Source organism: Toxorhynchites rutilus, chromosome 1 (assembly GCF_029784135.1).
Source record: "Toxorhynchites rutilus septentrionalis strain SRP chromosome 1, ASM2978413v1, whole genome shotgun sequence".
Taxonomy (NCBI): Eukaryota; Metazoa; Arthropoda; class Insecta; order Diptera; family Culicidae; genus Toxorhynchites; species Toxorhynchites rutilus.
The window spans coordinates 139,552,995-139,567,672 of NC_073744.1; the positions used below are offsets into that span (position 1 = coordinate 139,552,995).

Genomic DNA, 14,678 nt, shown 5'->3' on the forward strand with positions numbered 1-14,678 from the left:
AACAAGTGGCGGGAAACGGACAACAGGCAGCCGGCCACGAGGATTCGGAATTGCATCCGGAAGATGGATATCAGTGCCGTCCAGCGCTCTAGAGAGAGCATCTCCACCAAGTTGCGCCATACGGCTGAGGCTACTTTTTTAAGAACAACCATTATGTTCTTAATACAGAATACTGAAATGCTTGAAATACTTTTTATACTATATCACTGAAGAAATTCAATTTTTTTATTGAATACCCGAACATCCATGAAGTTCTTTTTGCTTCCACGTCATTATTTTCTCTTCATTAGTCTACAAATTGCAGTTTAGTTCGTACTGCTTCTGCGCCAGATGCAGGGTACTGAAAAACCTAGAACAAAGAAATATTTTTCCTTTCTATGCACTACTTAATGTTTTGAACGTTATCTCTCACTTCTTCCATTTTTACACATCCTAATGAATCGCTTCTTGAAAAGAGCCAGTCTCTGAGCCGCTCGCTGAAATGAACTGAACTGCCCATCTCTAGTACCATCTAAAAAAAAGAAAACTGTTCAACGGGAAGATTTAAAATTACAAATTCACTGTATGTAGGTATTAGGAGAATGCAGAAAGACCAAATTTGTAGATCACAATGTCTTGTCACTTCTGATAAAAAAATTATAGGAGGTTGTGTCCAAGATACGATCGCATTGTTGACGTAGAACTACGCTGTTATTTTATGTAAGTCGCATGTTAATAACTTCGGATATTATTTCATAATGCTGTGAAATTTTAGTTTTTTGTTTTTTTTAATTACAGAATCAGTTGACGATAATTGATTGATGATTCATTCTTGCCCTCGCAAAACAATACACTAGCCGATCGTATGTCGCAATTTGTTTCATGTCAATGCATTGAAAATTTACCTCGAACGCTATTCCGGTGGCCTTTTTCGCAATTGACATATATTCAGCTACAGTCGATTATATACTTGTTGTACCAGCACCATTATTCAACATCTCATAACTACATCAATATAACTTTGGCTCCGCATGGAAACAACAACAATGACAATACTTGCAAGTATCAAATATCATGCTACATGTTATTTAGTATTGCCTCAGTGGAATCGCACCTCTAGACATCATTCGTTCAACGTAAACCAAGCGCCAAACAAGCGTTCGTCATAGCATGCATGCAGAGCCATACATCGGTGGCTTGAAGCTACTAGGAATATAAACACTTCTCATCATTTTGCGCTATTCTCAATCGAAACGCTTCTGGTAATATTACCGGCCTCGAAAAAAGTTGCATTGCTTTTCCATGCTCAAGATAAGCGCAGCTGTCGTCCTTAGTGGAGAATGTTTCGCTACTGGCAAGCGAAACCAAATCACATACAAATTTCTAGAACGACATTTACTTTCTTGGTGACTAAATAAATGAAATAAACTTTTTCTGTTAATCTCAACAACTTCGAAAAGAATAGCATTGCTTCATTATGATCAAGATTAGCACAAATGCAATCATAGTTGAAGATAATTTTGCGACTGGCACGCGAACCCAAATAACTTTTAACATTCCAGCACGACATTCAAGATGCTTGGTATTCCCCAAATAATTTTTGGCGCACAACCTTAACGCCTGCTTCGCCATACCGTCAGTTCAATTCATAGAATGCAATGTCAAAGGCGCCAACGAAGCCTTCATGTTGACGGAAAACAAACAATGTTAGCTGCTTGGAAAAAGACTGAATGTTTGCCTCAGCAGAGATTCATTACTAATACCCTAACGCAAATATTTTCCTCCCGTACTATTTTTACGTACGGGCTATGAAACACGCACGTACGCACATGAATATCCATATTCCGATGGCTTGAAGCAAACTTGAAGCACACTTATCTCCGCTCTGTCTCCTTCCCATTAATATTGCCGGTCTAGAATAGCTTAGCTGTCATCCTTGGTGGAGATAGAGTTTTGCTACCGTCATACGAAAGTAAATCACAGACCAAATTCCAGAACATTTATTTTCTTGGTGAACCGATGATAGTCTAGCTTGATGATTCCCCACATAATTTTGTAGCTCAGAACCTTAATGTAATGGCGTTAGTTTGATGCAATGATTGCAATGCCAGAGACATCAACGAATGAATAACTTGGTCGCGTCCACAGCTCAACCCGAAACGAAGGCATGTGATGACGCAAAACAAGGAAGAAAAAGCGATGTTCATTGTTTTGAAAACAGAACGAGACTGAAAGTTTGCCTCAGCGAGATCCACTGTTTATACTCTTGGCAAATATTCCCCTTCGTTCTTCTTCCTTTCCTTTGTTCACAGAGACTTAAAATCTTCCCTTCGTTGCTCGTGGATAAATTGCCCGTTATTGACAGCTCTGTTCGGGAAAGCACACAAATCAGCAGAACAAATATATGGGAAAATGGAAACGCTTATAGTTTTTATGAATTTTAACCATTCACACACCAGGGGATTGTGATGTATAGAATATCAAACAAATCTTAGGGAATCTCCGATTTGTTTGGTATGTTAATCGCCAAAATCCATTCGCGGCAAAAATAGTGATTAACGTTAACTTTATTTCATAAAAACGTGACCTGTTTTCTGATTTGGCGCCTTCAATGAAAGACGTAGTTCTACGTCAAAAAATGAACATTTACTCCAGGAATATTACGTCCATATAGACTATCGCTATCAATTTTCAAACAAGGTACCTTCTTTTGACTACTTTTGAATATCATCCTCCATGATCCTCACTCATTTGCTTTCGGAAACCAGCATCCATTCGACCGCGTCCGCAATGTTATTGCTACATCGTTAAATAGTTAAATCATTCGCTGAAGTCACCTACTGCTACTGCTATATACTTGTGGTTAATTAATATTATTTCGGTTAAAATAATTCTAATATATTTTTCAAATTTCATAAATTTGAGTAAAAAAATTCTTCTAAAAAACATTGTGAAGCATCTTCTTTTGAACCTTGGCAGCATTGCCGAATTCAACAATAATAATATTATCCGCTCCACTCACATCCTTCCTTCCTTCCGTTTACTTACAATCCTAAATTCGTACCATCGGAACCGATTCGAGGCCGAGCGAGCACCGAGAGCGAAGCTCACGAACGCACCCGACCGACCCCCACCGAGCTGCACCCGAATGCTGCAACGCCGGTAGCCTACCATGCAGGAGCAGCATCAGCAGTTAGTAGTTGTTGGGTTGGCAGCGCTGATGCTTAACCAAAATCTGCCTGTCGAACTCGGCTCGAAATTCGGTTCGGTCGGGGGTTTACCGCAAACGGGCTTGCGAGGATTTTTGAATCAAGTTAGTCGATTCCGTTACTCGACGTCGTTGACATCTCAAAGCTATGTTTGTAGTCTGCCGGTGGGTGATCAGGTATGACGCCATAATCCTGCTCTGGTAATTGTGGTGTTAATTGTTTGAATCCGGTCATCCGGTTTGTTGACAACTGCGGATCAAGGTGACAAATGAAAAGCAATTACGGTGACGGGCGAATAACTGACCACAGCGGGGCTGTCCGTATCCAGAAGCGCAGAAATGTGGAATGAAAAATCGCAAGAATTATAATAACAGAGAGTGCAATCAAGATAATAAACCCGAGGTACTGCAAGAAATATCAGCGAGAAAGAAGCGTTGGTGCATTTTTCACTGTCAGCTCAAAGTGGCACACGGGCAGGGGGTGAGAGCGAGGGTGGCGTGAAATCCGAAGTGCTTATCAAGCAAGTGTTGATAAGGGACGGTGGTATTGTTTCTTGCGCTTCTCAGTTTTGTGTTGATGATTATTACTCCATAATGGGGAAGTGGTGAGGAAGTTGTCGGGAGTGGCCTGGAGAAGAAGAAAAAAGTAAGTGAGAAACGATGTTGAGTGGAAGAAAGATGAATTATTGGATGAAGGAGCGGAAATAAGTTGTTTCGGTGTTACCGGAAAAAAAGTACAACTGAGCAGTTGTTGGTTACAGGCGCTGAAGGAGTGAAAAGTAAATCAGAAAAATGGAAAAGCATGAAAACTGTTTTCTGAGCGGGGTGCTTTTTGTTTGCTGGTGGGAGCTAGTAGCGGGGGTGGTAATACTTGGACGCGCACACAGATGAGCTTCAATTGTTGGTACGTGGAATAGAAATTTATTTTATCGTTCACCGTATTTTTCGTTGTGCTCCGTGCTGTTCTCCACCGACACGTTGAGAGTAATAAATGAAATTTGATACTGTATCATCAATCTTAATCACAAAGAAATTATGGTTCCTGGCCATTGTGTGTGTGTGTGTGTTTGTGTTCTGCAGTGCGATTCATCCAGTCCGAGCGACCCGGTGGGTATTTTTCAATATGCTTCTCACCTGTCTGTCGGTTTCAATTCTTGATTCAGCCGAAAATAAGTCCATTACGCATTTTGAAAAATGGAAATTGATAGTCCAAGCGGATTGAGCGGGGAAGGCGAATGCATTTTCATCGATTAACATTGCTGCTGAATTTTTCATTACCAATTTAGCGCCGCAAGAAGCAGATTACCGCATTAGCCCACTATTCCTTCACGGAATACGTGTCCATTCTCTCAGCGAAAGTGGTGCCTAAAATTAAATATCGCATTCGAATCTAATTGTAGCGATGACCCATATGGAAGTTCAATTCAAGGACTGACCGAATAAATATATTTAGACATACTCGGTCAAGTAACCTTCTTGAAGCCTTTCGACAGTTCATTTTTAGTTTCTTCTATATCGGGAGTGTTAGTGCAGTTACGATTGCCAAATTCGTATAGCTTCATCATGTGTTACTTTCATAGTCCAGTTGCTCTATGGATGATAGTTCCGTGACAGCTACGAGATCATCGTTTATCGAGAAGCGCAGTATGAATTGCATTCGCCCCCTAAGAATGAAAGACATTCTTTGCTATTAATAGCACAATCAACAATCACTGCTTCATTTCGTATCAGTAATCTTAAATTGGGTGAAATGTTGAATGTGAGGTTTCTGTCAACCCGATGGGCTGCGTAATCGAACTAAATGTTTCTGGAAAAAAATATTTTTATACTGAATAACAGGAAAAGCACATTGAAAACCGAAATTTTGAAAATTTTCTAACTTTTGAATCGCTTTGAACCTTTTGAACACGATCTACGAGTTCTTGATTGCAATAAAAGGTATTTTTTTCGGAAATACAGAGTTGTCAGATTAAACGCTCACGCAACTAATTTCAATAACTTCTAATAACGAAAATAAAGCTTATTTTAGGACATTTTGGATGTGATTCTTCATGCACAACTCTAACATTACGACTTCGATGCTGTTGAAAATCCGAGTTATTTCTTATTTAAGTTCCTCCTCCTTTTGTGGGTTATTACGTACCCTCAGAGGAAGTAATCGACGACGAGAAATGTTGAAATTTTTACCAAAAGAGGACAAAGTTTCATTAATGCTTCGGTTCTTGTAAACACACGTTCTTGTAAATTGTACATTTTGATACTAAAAACCTTCCGATCAGACTGAATGAGTAGCCTAATATTATCGTCCCGAAGTAGGGAATGCAGTGTTACCATCGACGGAGTGAAAACTAATTTTTGTGAGGAGCTCTTCGATTTTTTTTTGCGTGAGCTTTTTATCTGAAAGACCCTGTACATTATACCGCATCACAAATATATACTTTTAGGTGAAAGCTTCAAATATGTTTGTTCTTCGTGGTTTTTGTGGTGTACGGCACAGAAGAGATCTGAAAAAAAAATTTCGGTGCACATATTTTTTCGTTTTTGAGATATTTTTTTAATGTTAAGTGTTGTTTCATTTCAAAAACACATGTGGCTCCATAATGACAGTTGCGATATGTTGAATCAATGGAAACGCATGGTTTGTAATTCAAACACATTTGAAACAAATACAGGGCGGACTCGATTATGTACAGTCTCTGATTTCTTTTTATTTTTTTTATATACATGGTTTGCGTATCCTGTATATAATCTAGTCAAAAAAAATATATATATATATTTGGTTTTTTATACATATATTTTTCGTTTTATGAATATACGAGGGTCGTTCAAAAAACTTTTTGAAGTACGATGTAACTGTGTTACGAATTTATTCAGTGTTATCGAATCGTTGACCGCCGAACGCCTATTTCATCACCGTACTATTGTGATGTTTTGAACCGATTAAGAACAAAAGGCCAGGTTTATTGACGAAAGGAGTGTTCCTCATCCACGATAAACCGCGGCCCCATTCTGCTCGCGTAACTCAAGAGCAATTGAAAAAATTCAAATGGACTGTGTTCGAGCATCCTCCTTACTCCCCAGACCACGCCCCTAGCGACTATCACTTATTCCCGGTGATAAAACAGGCGTTCGGCGGTCAACGATTCGATGACACTGAAGAAATTCGCGTCGCAGTTACATCGTACTTCAAAAAGTTGGACGCTACGCACTTCGCGCTCGGAATAGAAAAACTCGTGCCACGCTATGAAAAATGCCTCGAACGTTACGGCGATTATGTAGAAAAATAGAAAATAAAACGTAGATTACGAAAATCAACTTGTTTTTTGTCCTTACTGAGGCACTGAAACTTATTTTTTGAACGACCCTCGTATAAGAAGAATTAAATTTTTGGTTCATCCCCTTAAAGTCGCTTCATACCTTTCTCATAGAAAAAAAAATAGAAATTCATTCAGGAGGTGATAGAGGATCATATTTGATGAAAAAAAAGTACCTTTTTCGCATATGTTCGAATTTCAACAATGACAGAATTATTGAACTTTTTTCTCTGTTTCGGGCTTTGTTTGCCTTAAACTGGCTCTAATTATAAAATTACGCTAAGTAGGACAATTATGTTGCTTCCATTTGAAAGATGAGAAAAAATAGTACAGGATATAGCTGTGAAACTTCCAAATTATTGGATTTTAGTACCGTTTTAAAAGTGAAAAACTCAAAAGTTAGTGGTTTTTAAGGTGTTATTCTTAAATTTATCCAAAAATGTATACTAAACTTTAATGTTTCTATCAACCAGTACAATCAGTCAGCTTTTTTTTGGGTTTCAGTTAGATCTTTTATTAAAGAAATATGTTTGATTGAATGAAAAATCACCATTTCGTCTTTGACTATTTCTTCAAGATTAATTCATTTTTATTCTTAATTTTTTCTTCAATTAAATAAAGAAAAATTAAAGGAACAGAGTGCAAAGTCGAAATTTTTAGGTGATTTACTGAAATACTCTAACTTCGTAAAAATCAACGAATGAAGATAGAATATACATCATTTTAAAATTTCATTTTTGTGTGGAGTGTGTGTATATGTGGGAATGTGTATATTTATGTGTGAGTATCATCACTCCTTTATCTTCATACCCACAAACACATGAAATAAAATGTTACGAATCGTTCATTTCGTGACAAATTAGCATTGCAGCCATTCCACGCCAAACCCATATAGTGGTTCTTAGATTTCCGTGAAAAATTGTAGTTTTGTTCATTTCGCAAAATACTAGACGCGTTTTTTTTTTATTATAGTGACTATTTACATTTCAGAGTGGTCCGAAAAATTAACTTTTTCCCATTTTAATAAAGTTGTGCACTTCGCCATAAGATATTTTGGAGCACTGATCACTACACTCTGTCCGATTTCCATTAGGTCATCTTTATTGTCTCCAATAGTAACGCAGGTATCATGAAATATGAGTTAATGTTTTGATACTTTGTTTCATGTTCTGAGTAACATTTGTTTAACTCCGCTTCAGTTCGAAAGAATCGTGCAGTGTCTTTTGAGATCTGAATATACATGTTTTAGCTCTCCAATTGATATAAGACTATTTTGAATCTAACACTTTGTAACCAAGCAAAAGTATCAAAATAACAAATTTTCATTTTCCATACTTCACCGTTTCAGTGAATTACTTGACAATTCGGTTGGGTATACTGTTTAACAAATTTTGCATATTATCTCATGCCTTTGCATATTACAGTGGCATGCGGCTTTCCTAAGGTATAAATCCCTTGAACTAGGATTGCCCAAACGTTAGGATTCCAATGGTTACAAGTCCGGGGAAAGAGCTGCGCTGTCCAGTAAATCTAATTTATTTTCTTTGATTTACCTTTTTTTCCTTTGCTTGCATTATGGTATTGTCTCTTTGAAACGTAAATTGCACAAGATATTTGCACAAAAAAGGTACACCAGATCGCTTTAGAATCCGGAGATAGTGAAGGCTATTTATTTTGAAAGATATGGAAGCTATTTTGAGCATGAAAGTTGTCAATCTTTCGACAACACTTTGGGAATTGTCTTCATAGAAAGACTTAACTGTTTCGATTAATGTTGAAGCCGTTTAGTTTTTTTTTCGTATTCTTCAGGATTTGTCGAGTGATTGCGTTCCAATTGACGAGAACGACCAATTTGACGACAAATTTCCCCAATCTGTAACTTCAATAATATTTTTTTTCAATGCTTCAATTGTCCTTTTTCTTTCTTTTATCATCAAAAAACTTTAAAAATTGTAGTTGGTTGTGTCCACTAAGGACGCTAAGAACGTAGGACCATTCATTCGTTTTATTTAATTTGCTTGTTTATAATTTCGGACATTATTCATAAATGCAAAGAAATTTCATAGATCACTTTTTATCAAAAAATTTCGGTGAGCCTGAAAAGAGTGAGACATTAACTCTTGGTTTTGTAGAAGCAGTTCTAGAAGCAGCGATTCTTTCTTGTCCCTGCGTGTACAATATCCAACTGGTCATAAGTCGCAAAATGCAAAATATTAGCTCATTTTGCGACTCTCGACAAGTAATGCAATTTTAAGACATTTGGCACCAAAAAAGTTTTCTAGAAAACCCCGATTTCCGGTGATTTTTTGGTTTTCAAAAAATTCAAATTTCATCGTCTTGGACACTAGTAAATGGAGTCCAAATGAGCTAATATTTTGAATAGGGTATATTTTCGTGCAAAGTAACATTTCGCAGCAAGTTCCGAATGAAACGTTGAGATAACTATTTTTATTGACACCCAAAACCATACTTTTCGTCTCGTATTCCGAAAAAAACGTAGTCCCAGAGTGTCGATTTTTGTCAATTTTTTTTTGAGATGCAATTTTAAGACATTTGGCATCAAAAGTTTTTTTTTCGAAAACGCCGGTTTCCTTTACTCCTCCCTTGGGTGATTTTTCGATTTTCAAAAAACTCAAACTTTGACCGCTGTGCGCCACTCTCCCTAAAGTGCGATTGAGCTTATATTTTGCATAGGGTGTTTTTGTGCTCCCTTGGCCGAGTGGTTAGCGTCATAACTAATATGCCGGTTGTTCGGGTTCGATTACCGTTCTGGTCGGGGGAATTTTTCGTCAAAGAGATTTACTCCGACTTGCACTGTGATCACGCGTATTCTAGAGCTTGCCACTCAGAATGCATTGAAGGCGTGTTATTTGGCATAGAAATCTCAACTAAGTACTAATAAAAATGACGCAAGTAATACTACGTTGAGACGGCGAAGTTCCTCTAGGAACGTTAGTGCCATTGAAGAAGAAGAAGAAAAAGGGTGTTTTTTCGAGGTAGTGAAATTTTTTTATGGGGATTTTTTTTTTAAAACGAGATGACCATTTTCATTGGCACCCTAATATATATTAGGCTGTCAAAAAAGTCCTGCGGTATTTTTTTTGAATTTTCATTTGTTCATAAAATTAGTTACAATCATCTGTTTTAAGTCAAATATTATATATACGTTTTGTTCGATGACTTGTTCCCAACGAGATGCCAACTTCATAATGCCCCTGTTATAGAAGCTCGCTTCCTTATTGGCAAAAAACTCGGATAGCCAATTTTCACAGGCCTTTTTTGTGGCTAACTTCTGACTACCTAGCTCGTTCGCCATGGCCAAAAACAGGTGGTAGTCACTTGGTGCAAGGTCCGGACTATACGGCGGATGCAAAAGAACCTCCCATCCGAGCTCTCGGAGCTTCTGGCGCGTCACCAAAGAAGTGTGTGGCCTGGCGTTGTCCTGATGGAAGGCAATGCGGCCTCTGTTTATCAAAGATGTCCTCTTCTTCATGAGTGCTACCTTCAAGAGGTCCAGTTGTTGGCAGTAGAGGTCCGAATTGAGCGTTTGGCCATAGGGAAGCAGCTCATAATAGATTATTCCTTGACAATCCCACCAAACACACAGCAGAACCTTCCTGGCCGTTAATGAGGGCTTGGCCACCGTCTGAGCCGCTTCAGCGGGCTTCGACCACGACCGTTTGCGCTTCACGTCGTAAGTGACCCTCTTTTCATCGCCAGTCTCCATCCGCTTCAGAAACGGGTCGATTTTGTTGCGATTCAGCAGCGATTCACATGCGTCGATACGGTCAAAGATGTTTTTTTGCGTCAACGTATGTGGCACCCATAAATCGAGCTTCTTTGTGAATCCAAGCTTCTTCAAATGGTTAATAACGGTTCGATGACTTATCCCCAGCTCTTGGCCGATGCTACGGCTGCTACTATGCCGGTCTTTCTCGGCTAATTCAGCGATTTTGTCGCAATTTTCGACGACAGGCCTTTCGGAGCGTGGCGCATCTTCGACGACCTCTACACCAGAACGAAAACGTTGAAACCATCGTTGTGCGGTGGAAATGGAAACTGTATCGGGTCCATAAACTGCACAAATTGTATTGGCAGCTTGAGATGCATTTTTGCCTTTGTCATAGTAGTACTGTAAAATATGTCGGATTTTCTCCTTATTTTGCGCCATATTTGCGACACTATAACTCACGAACGACTTAACCAAACAAAACACTGTCAAGGACTATATTATAGCGCGTAAAAATACCTTTCCAACAAGCTATAGTATGACTCGATACAATGAATACAACTACGCGCTTACAACGACACCTCGCGGAAATACCGCAGGACTTTTTTGACAGCCTAATATATATAGATGAACTAGTACAAATTCGGTACCCCGTGGATAATTTGGTACCCACCCTGATCTCCGGCGGTAATGAGCACACTCTGGTGGTGAATAAAAAAAAGTATTCTTGTAATGTAGTAACAAATGTCAGATGCCAAAAACCCAAAATACCTGTTTTTTTTAAAAAAAAAACAAGTTTTGTTGTTTTTGAAATCTCGAAAATTTTGCATGTGCGTCATTTGAAAAGTCATTGAAAATCGAATAGTGAGCTGATTTTAAATATTAAAGCTGATTTGGATCAAGAAGTTGATGTTCTTCAACGAATTCGAGTAAGTGTATCGAGATTTTAATCACAAATTTCATAGATTTCATTCCAAAGTGAAAATTCGGTATGCGGGTAATTTGGCACCCCAATGTAAACATAGTGTTGATGATACACTATGCTAAGTATTGCATGCCCAGAAAAATTTAATTTCGCCCGATTTGGGGATGAAAACCCACCCGGTCTGGCAACATTGTTTTTTTCGCCGCAGATTTACATTGATAATGATGTAAACATCATCGATTGCATACTTTTCCGTCAAAGTTGAGTTAATTTACGTAAGATAGTGTACTTCACTTCTATTCTGTATGAAAATGTCAAAAAATACATTTTCAGTGATTTCACCACGATTCTTTTAATTTGAAAAAAATAAAAAAATGGGGTGCCAAATTTATACCCAGGCATCTTGGGTACTCGAATTTGAGTTGTTTCACTTCTGCTCGAAGCTCCGAGCCAAATAAAGATTTTTTAAATCGGTTTGCGGGGAAATGTCCGCAATAAGCTGACTTCATAAGCTGACTTCATAAGCTGACTTCATAAGCTGACGTAATATGATGAAATTCCGAGCATTGGCCAAGAGCTAAGTCCAAAAAAACAAAATGGGATACCGAATTTGTACCAGTTCCTCTATATATACGCTAGAGGCAGTGTAAGAGTGGAGTTTACGTCGCAAATATTCTCTTTTCGTTATTCCCTTCGTTGTTTCTATTTTCGCGGTTGCATTAGTTGCCCTTTATTAACAGCAGGGTTAGGTAAGAACACAAATGAACAGAATAAATGTATGGGAACAAGGGAATACTTCCAATTTTCATCAATTCAAACTATTTCCAGATTATGGGATTGCCATGAATAGCATATCGAACAAATTTTAGAGAATTCCGATTAAATTTGTATGCAAATCGTCAAAGTTCTGCGCAGCGATAAGAACATTATTAACGTTAACTTTATTTAAAAAAACCGACCTGATTGATTTCTTAGCCTTCATTCTACTTTCATCAGATCACACTTAAGTAACAAAATTGCCAATTTTATGGAATAAATTTAATATGAATGATCATAAAAAACTGATAATAGTATGCAGTCAGAGTGGACCAAGTGTTCAAAAGCATAGCGCGTAGATCAAAACTAGCGTTGATAGAGAACAGTTCATCATCGGCAGAAAAACGGCTTTTTCGTGTACTGAAGGATGAAATGAACATATCAAAGTACCTTTTTGAAGAGTTTTGAAAAGTTTGTATGTAAGGGAGCAGATATCTTTTTCTCCCAAACTAAACTTCAGCTGCTGATTGTACCCAAAAAATTTCCAAACTATGTCAACGGGGATTGTACCACGGTCGGGTGGAATGCATGGCTGTTATTCACGACCACGTTATCCACATAGCCACCGGTGCTGTTGCAGAAATACGTGATAATATTACATCCCATTATAAAATTAAGTTGGAGAGTGTTTTCTAAGAGTAAAAGGAAAACATAAACGTGAATCCGTGGGCCGTGTAGTTGGCAAAGTGAGCACAAGGCTTTAATGCATGCTTTTTTGCAATATGTCTTGTTTCGCTCGCTCATATTTATTTATTTATTTATTTATAAGCATTGTTAGTCTATTCGATGTTTGCGCTAACGAAATAGATTTTTGTTCGAAAGTGGAAATTGATTTTCAGATGGAATAACGCGTGCTTTGACGTGTTTCAAGCATGCAAACAACATAAAAAGGTAATAGATAGACTTAATTGCTTCAAATCACCGTGTTTGTTGACAACCATCTCGAATTTATTGATTCGTTTACTTTGTATTATAGAAGCGGTAATCTACAAAGTTCATTAGCCTCAGTCTTGAAAAAGACCAATTTGAAGATCAATTAACGAATAGTTCGGGGATTAAACACAGGAACGTTCGCTTAGTAAGAAAAGCCAATTTCGGTGGAACGAAGCTCGCCGCTTCAGCTAGTATATTAACCATTGCGGTCGTATGTCTGCTCTCAGCCACCACAGTAAGAAATCATATTAAATACTTTATCCAACTATATGTAAAAGTTATTTTTTTATTAATTCGTTTATTTTTACAACTCAGTTACATAAGTTTAAAGGAGCCAAATTCTTAAATATATTTTAGAACTACACCGATCCCTCGATTCACACTGGAGATAGGTTCCCGACAAAACCGTGTATAGTGAAATCTCCGATTTTGCTATGTAAAACCGTGTAAAACGAAAAAAGCCCTCAATATGTACTCAATTCAATCATTTATTTAAGTAAAACAATTATAAAAATCTACTTGTGGAATTCATTATAAATTCTGGATACAAATAAACAAAGAATTCTTCAAGGAGCTAAATTGTAAGTTTATTCGCTATCTCCACTTTAAGGAACTACCAGTATTCTGATTAGTATAAAGTCATCCTTAAAACTTGAGCATTCCTGATGTGATTCTGGTTCAACAGTCGACGAATTCGGGAAGATCTCAGATTTGACTTCAGACTAAGTGATAGAAGATTCAATTAACAGCTGCGTAGATTTGTTTTGCTTTATTTATTGTTAAGTTTAATAAAGAGATTTCCAGTCGAAAGCCGAAGATATAACTCTCCTTTACTTTTCATTTTTGTCGATATTCTTGGCATTGAAAGAGGTTGAAAAATTGACACAAATTACACGTCAAGACTCCAAAAATGCTAGTAAATTGATGGCTTGCCAGCTCTGGAACATAAAATCGCACTCGTAGTCAAAACTATAATCCTATTTTACTTGCTTACATATGAACTACAAATATACATTTTTTAAGTTTTTTAAAATTTGCTATTTCATAGACCGCGTAAAAGCGAATCGTGTAAAACGGGTACCGTGTAAATTAATTCTGATATATATATATATATATATATAAACAATTTTCTTAAATCTATATTTAGTTATGTGGGAAACCGATTACTCGCGGTGGACTCGAGTTTAGAAGGGTGACATATTTTTTCAGGGAAAGGATGCGATATAAGGAAATTGGAAATAAACAACAATGATAATAATCACACACACTCAATTCTTAAATCTATTCGTATATCTATTGTGTATTTACATTTCAACTTATTCTACTGTTTATAGCAAGGGGACCAATTGCTCTCAAGGAAGAAAAGGAGGGTATAAGAACATAAGGATAATCACAAACGAACATCGATAGCTTTAAGGAAAACATATATTTGGGACATGTAATCGATCTGGCGACAAGATACTTATATAATCGTTTATACTTTTTCTAAAGCAATTTCTATGTCTAGTGAATTTGTTCACGAAATAATACGCAATATCTATGGGCAATAGATGACAGTACTCGGTGTCAACAAAAGATAATTAGCGTGGAAAGATGATAGGATCTCTTTCAAGAGAAATTAATTCTGACCGCAAAGGGTTAAACACATGGTATACAAGTATGAGGGAGTAGCACATTTTCTGTTAGTTTGAGGCTCATTCAATGTGCTAAACATTAATTTTGAGTGTAGAGAGAAGTCACGTTTTTCTACCAACTAGAAAAGGAAAGAAATTC

At 37.4% G+C, this 14,678-nt stretch overlaps 1 protein-coding gene across 4 annotated transcripts in view; it reads left to right on the forward strand.

Annotated features, from left to right (window-relative positions):
• Positions 1 to 3,197: 3,197 nt before the first annotated feature.
• LOC129761730 (lachesin) overlaps positions 3,198 to 14,678 on the forward strand; it is a 320,135-nt gene continuing 308,654 nt past the window's right edge. For 2 of the 4 annotated variants that reach the window (XM_055759475.1, XM_055759499.1), the window contains exon 1: positions 3,198 to 3,833. The gene's annotated coding sequence lies outside the window, so the exon portion shown is untranslated. Of the gene's footprint in view, positions 3,967 to 14,678 lie in introns of all 4 variants that reach the window. The other 2 variants (XM_055759483.1, XM_055759491.1) reach the window with 2 other exon arrangements.